The sequence below is a fragment of the Oncorhynchus nerka genome, linkage group LG15, assembly GCF_034236695.1.
Source record: "Oncorhynchus nerka isolate Pitt River linkage group LG15, Oner_Uvic_2.0, whole genome shotgun sequence".
Classification (NCBI taxonomy): domain Eukaryota; kingdom Metazoa; phylum Chordata; class Actinopteri; order Salmoniformes; family Salmonidae; genus Oncorhynchus; species Oncorhynchus nerka.
Window position 1 is genome coordinate 22135002 of NC_088410.1, and position 6472 is coordinate 22141473.

The 6472-nt window shown below is 40.1% G+C and overlaps 1 pseudogene; it reads left to right on the forward strand.

The window, feature by feature from the left end:
* The first annotated feature begins 803 nt into the window (after window positions 1-803).
* On the forward strand, window positions 804-2269 carry LOC135559806 (zinc finger protein 239-like; annotated as a pseudogene).
* Window positions 2270-6472: the final 4203 nt, after the last annotated feature.

Consider the following 6472-nt stretch of genomic DNA (forward strand, 5'->3'; position numbering starts at 1 on the left):
GAAGTAAATAATGTTCAGAAATGACTGTTAAAGTAACCAAATAACTAGGGCTTTACATGCACACTCATAATTTCCTATTAAACTGATTATGGCAGTAGGCTGGGTTTGTCATTAGTCATGTAAACATCTTACTCTGCTGATCTTAATTGGTGTAAGGTCATAACCGAAGTAAGGATACACCTTTAAAAACACCTGGTTTTCTGAGAATTCTTTAGAATGATTAGGACATGTAAACACTTTAATCAGAGTTATAGAGGTGTATTTAATCTGTGTATGTGCTAACACAAGCAGCGCCAGCTAACTTCTTTTGACTGAGTTCAGGAAAAACAAAGTATACAGTTTAGAAATAGTTTTCACATACAAACGTTATATAAAATAACGTAGTCGCTGTGGAAGAACGGTTCTTTTGATTGATAATCGCTGTAAAAGTCCCATCAGAACAGCCTGATTTCAGATGTGTCCATGTAAACAGGTTCATTAGGGAAATTGTTCATTCAAAGCATGTCAACGTTTAAATCAAACTCTTATACTAATTGACTTCACAATAATCATATTATTCTGCACTTGTAACTTTACTCAATGATGGTAAAACTTTGAGAAAATATTATATTGGTTGGGTTAAAATCTTTCTCATGTGACACAGGGTTGATGGAGGGACTTTTCAAATTTGGAATTGTCACTTTATCAAGTCTTTATTCATATTTTTTAAAAACAGATTTAAAAATGTAATACTGATGTACAATTTCTACTGGAAAATATGAAAGGGACCCAAAAGGCCTTAATTTCATGGAACGACCCATCTGTTTACGGACCCATATTTGCAAAACCTAACTATTCAATGTCTTTGTTTCACAGGGGACATCTGTAATCGTTGCTCTCTCAGTGGGAGGGGCTTATCGTCTGGGGAGCCTCAACAACATCATGATACTGACAAGAAAAAGAATAGTCTCTCCAGATCAGAACACCTCAAACACCAGCATAGAGGTACAGGGAAGAAACCTCACCACTGCTCTGTCTGTGGGAAGAGTTTTGCTAAACAACACTTGACAATTCATGAGCAAATTCACACTCTAGAGCATGCATCTAATACCTTAAAATCTCATCAGAGAATTCATTCAGGGGAGGGACCTTATACCTGCTTTGATTGTGGGAAATACTTAAATCAGTCAGGATCCCAGACTAAACACAAACACACAGGAGAGAAGCCTTATAGCTGTGATCAGTGTGGGAAGAGCTTCAATCACTCAGGAAACCTGACTAGACACCAACGCATACACACAGGAGAGAAGCCTTATAGCTGTGATCAGTGTAGGAAGAGCTTCAATGAGTCAGGACACCTGACTAAACACAAACTCATACACACAGGAGAGAAGCCTTAAAGCTGTGATCAGTGTGGAAAGAACTTCAATGAGTCAGGACACCTGACTAAACACCAACGCATACACACAGGAGAGAAGCCTTATAGCTGTGATCAGTGTGGGAAGAGTTTCAGTGACTCGGGATCCATGATTCTACACCAACGCATACACACAGGAGAGAAGCCTTATAGCTGTGATCAGTGTGGGAAGAGCTTCAATCATTCAGGAACCCTGCGCAAACACCAACGCATACACACAGGAGAGAAGCCTTATAGTTGTGATCATTGTGGAAAGAGCTTTGCTCATTCAGGGTCACTGAAAAAACACCAGAAAGCATAAATAACATTTCAATAGAAAACATATTGTAAAGAGTTGTCTCCCATTCTCTAACAGTTTAAGTCTGATTACCATGGTAACCTGTGTAGCATAATATGCAGCTCTGGATCCATATGTATCAAGTGTCTTGGAGTAGGAGTGCTGTGTGTGTGTGTGTGTGGTGGGGTGGGGGTGTTCAGAGCTGTATCTTATTTTATTAAGTCATATTATCCATCAAATCATGTTTCACCAATAGTTGGTGTATATTCATGTGTGGGGGAAATGTTGTCTGAAGAGAGCGCCTTGAATTGTACATCTTGCCTCATACAATCATTTGTTCCTGTAGGTGCTGGGTAGAGATGTGATGGGGAGACAGTCAGACGTTTTTGGCAGAATGCCCAGAATATGTTCTTTAAGTTACATGCAGGAATCAAACATTAGGGATGAATAAAATAAGTCATGCAAATATAACTTGTCTGTGTAAGCAGTATATAAGAGAACTAACAGGACTGCCCCGAAAGAGCTCCTGACCGACATGTACTATGGTGCATTAAGTTTGTTGCAACCTCCAACTTGCTGAAAGTAAAGAATGATTCATTTAAGTTTGACTTTGTGTCCTTGGTGGTAATTTCCATGACGTATTCAATACATCAATAAATGTAATCCATTATTTTATGTGAAAGAGATGTGTCGCACTGCATGAGGCAAATGGTGGTCACACCAGATACTGTCTACCTTTTTTTTAAGGTATCTGTGGCCAACAGATGTATATCTGTATTCCCAGTCATGTGAAATCCATAGATTAGGGCCTCATTCATTTTTTTCAATTGACATTTTTTTTATATGTACTGTAAACCAGTAAAATCATACAAATTGTTGCATTTTGCATTAATGTTTTGTTGAGTGAAATAATTATAGAACTAACTAATTGAATAATGAATGGGCCTACTACTGTTTTAGGTGTTGTGGGTCAGAACTGTCAACGTGACTTAAACCTGTCAGATTATCTGTGCTGTGAAGGGCTCAACAGTGGAACTGCCCTGCACATATCAACATCCAAGTTATCATGTAGTCTCAGAACCAAACTGGTATATCCAAGAGAAATGTAATGAGGCACCTAAAATCCTGAACTCGGTCCAGAGTATGCAGGTCGTGCTGAGTACCTTGGAACTAAAGAGAAAGACTGCAACCTGAGAATCACAGACCTGAGAGAGAGAGAGATTCAGATGAGTACAAGTTCAGATTTAAAACACAGTATGCAGAATGGGGGTACAGCTTCTCTGGAACAACTCTGATTGTCACAGGTAATATATAATATCTACTACTATAACTACTAACACAGGTAATATATAATATCTACTACTATAACTACTAACACAGGTAATATATAATATCTACTACTAACACAGGTAATATATCATTTCTACTACTATAACTACTAACACAGGTCATTTATAATATCTACTACTTCTACTATAACTACTAATACAGTTAATATATAATATCTACTACTTCTACAACTATAACTACTAACACAGGTCATTTATAATATCTACTACTTCTATTATAACTACTAATACAGTTAATATATCATATCTACTACTTCTACAACTATAACTACTAACATAGGTAATATATAATATCTAATTCTAATAATTCATTAGAATCATTCAGAGCTGCAGGTGAAGGTGTCTTCCTCCACAGAGGAAAAGAAGAGAACACTGACCTGTAGCACCACCTGTCTTCTGACTGACAACCCCAACCTCACCTACATCTGGTACAAGAACGGACAACATCTCCATGACCCTACTTCCCAACAATACTCCTGTAATACTCTAGTGGTCGGGTGTTACTCTGCAGACAGTTACTCCTGTGCTGTAAAAGACCATGAGGATTTTCTCACTCCTACATTGTGTGAGTCTGAACTCACCTATAATAATCATCTTAAGTATCAATCATTAAGGCCTGTGGACCAATAGTAGAACATGTGGGGAAAACAGACAAATTGGTGCACTCTTGGATAGTAACACTAGTAGGAACTATACAGTATAATAGAAAAGGTAGACAAAGGCTGATGGTATGTTATCTTGTTATTCCATTTTAGATTAAGGCTGTAACGTAACAAAATGTGAAAAAAGTCTCAACAGTGGACATTACCTGAATGTATAGACATCTCAGCTGACATAACATCAGAAGTATCCTGGTTCAACAAATGGGTGACTGGAGTTACTGCAGATCTAATCCAGGACCCAGAGTATGCAGGTCATGTGAAGTTCCATCAGCGTTATAGTCATGAGAATAAAACAGGTTCAAAACAATCGACAAAGAAACACTTTACTTACCGTTCCTCACATCTGTTATGAGAAGTTATTTTTCCTGCTTAATTAGACTGTCAGGTGTAGTTATTCACCAGTTATAAAGTGTGTTTGTTGTCTTTATGTTTCTATGGCTGAAGGGAGGGAGACGCAGAAACTGGCTTTGGAACAGCAGGAATAGATACACAGGCCTGTAGTTTACACACATCTCTCAGCAACTGTGTAACAAACTGCTTCAGAGGGATTTTAAAAATGTATTTAAACTTTATATAACTAGGAAAGTCAATGACCAAAAGGCAAAAGGCCTCTTGCGGGGACTGGGGCTGGGATTTATATATATCACACTCCAACCATCCAACCACTCCAACACACATCACGACAAGAGAGTCACAACTACATAAAGAGAGACCTAAGACAACAACATAACAAGGCAGCAACACAAGACAACACAGCATGGTAGCAACACAAAACATGGTACAAATATTAATGGGCACAGACAAAAGCACAAAGGGCAAGAAGGTAGAGACAACAATACATCTCGTGATGCTTCTCCATGGTTGTTATTCACACTGAACGCAGCAACTACGGCAACAAAGTGTTGACAAACTGTCTGTGTGAGCTAATAGGTCTGTGCCTAATTTAATATCCTTTTGATGTGTGATTGTGTTGCAGTGATACTGGGGCAGGATGGTTGGAGTGTGACTTACACCCCTCAGAGTATTTGTGCCTTGAAGAGGTCAACAGTGGATCTGTCCTGCTCTTACACATATCCCAGAGGTCATACAGTCACAGAGACATCATGGTTCTATAGATAGTCTGGTGTGAAACCTCAGAATGATTATCGTGTGGAGTACTATGGGGACAGAGTGAGTAACTGCACCCTGAGAATCACAGACCTGAGAGAGAGAGACTCAGCTGAGCACTGGTTCACATTCAAGACTCAGATCATACAAGGTCATGTCTTTAAAGACATTTACATTTACATTTAAGTCATTTAGCAGACGCTCTTATCCAGAGCGACTTACAAAGACGGTTTAAAAGAAAGACTAGTTGAGTATGTAGAGGAGACCAGGATATGTTGTTGTCCTGGGTCCCAATACTCAGTGTTATAGTCCTGGTCCTGAGAATAGAGACCAGGATATGTTGTTGGCCTGGGTCCCAATACCCAATGTTATAGTCATGGTCCTGAGAATAGAGACCAGGATATGTTGTTGACCTGTGTCCCAATACTCAGTGTTATAGTCATGGTCCTGAGAATAGAAACCAGGATATGTTGTTGGCCTGTGTCCCAATACCCAATGTTATAGTCATGGTCCTGAGAATAGAGACCAGGATATGTTGTTGGCCTGTGTCCCAATACTCAGTGTTATAGTCCTGGTCCTGAGAATAGAGACCAGGATATGTTGTTGGCCTGTGTCCCAATACTCAGTGTTATAGTCCTGGTCCTGAGAATAGAGACCAGGATATGTTGCTGTCCTGGGTCCCAATACTCAGTGTTATAGTCCTGGTCCTGATAAGAGAGACCAGGAAATATTGTTGTCCTGGGTCCCAATACTCAGTGTTATAGTCCTGGTCCTGAGAATAGAGACCAGGATATGTTGTTGGCATGTGTCCCAATACTCAGTGTTATAGTCCTGGTCCTGAGAATAGAGACCAGGATATGTTGTTGGCCTGTGTCCCAATACTCAGTGTTATTGTCCTGGTCCTGAGAATAGAGACCAGGATATGTTGCTGTCCTGGGTCCCAATACTCAGTGTTATAGTCCTGGTCCTGATAAGAGAGACCAGGAAATATTGTTGTCCTGGGTCCCAATACTCAGTGTTATAGTCCTGGTCCTGAGAATAGAGACCAGGATATGTTGTTGGCATGTGTCCCAATACTCAGTGTTATAGTCCTGGTCCTGAGAATAGAGACCAGGATATGTTGTTGGCCTGGTTCCCAATACTCAGTGTTATAGTCCTGGTCCTGAGAATAGAGACCAGGAAATATTTTTGTCCTGGGTCCCAATACTCAGTGTTATAGTCCTGGTCCTGAGAATAGAGACCAGGATATGTTGTTGGCCTGGGTCCCAATACCCAATGTTATAGTCATGGTCCTGAGAATAGAGACCAGGATATGTTGTTGGCCTGTGTCCCAATACTCCGTGTTATAGTCATGATCCTGAGAATAGAGACCAGGATATGTTGTTGGCCTGTTTCCCAATACTCAGTGTTATAGTCCTGGTCCTGAGAATAAAGACCAGGATATGTTGTTGGCCTGGGTCCCAATACTCAGTGTTATAGTCCTGGTCCTGAGAATAGAGACCAGGATATATTGTTGTCCTGGGTCCCAATACTCAGTGTTATAGTCCTGGTCCTGAGAATAGAGACCAGGATATGTTGTTGGCCTGGGTCCCAATACTCAGTGTTATAGTCCTGGTCCTGAGAATAGAGACCAGGATATGTTGTTAGCCTGGGTCCCAATACTCAGTGTTATAATCCTGGT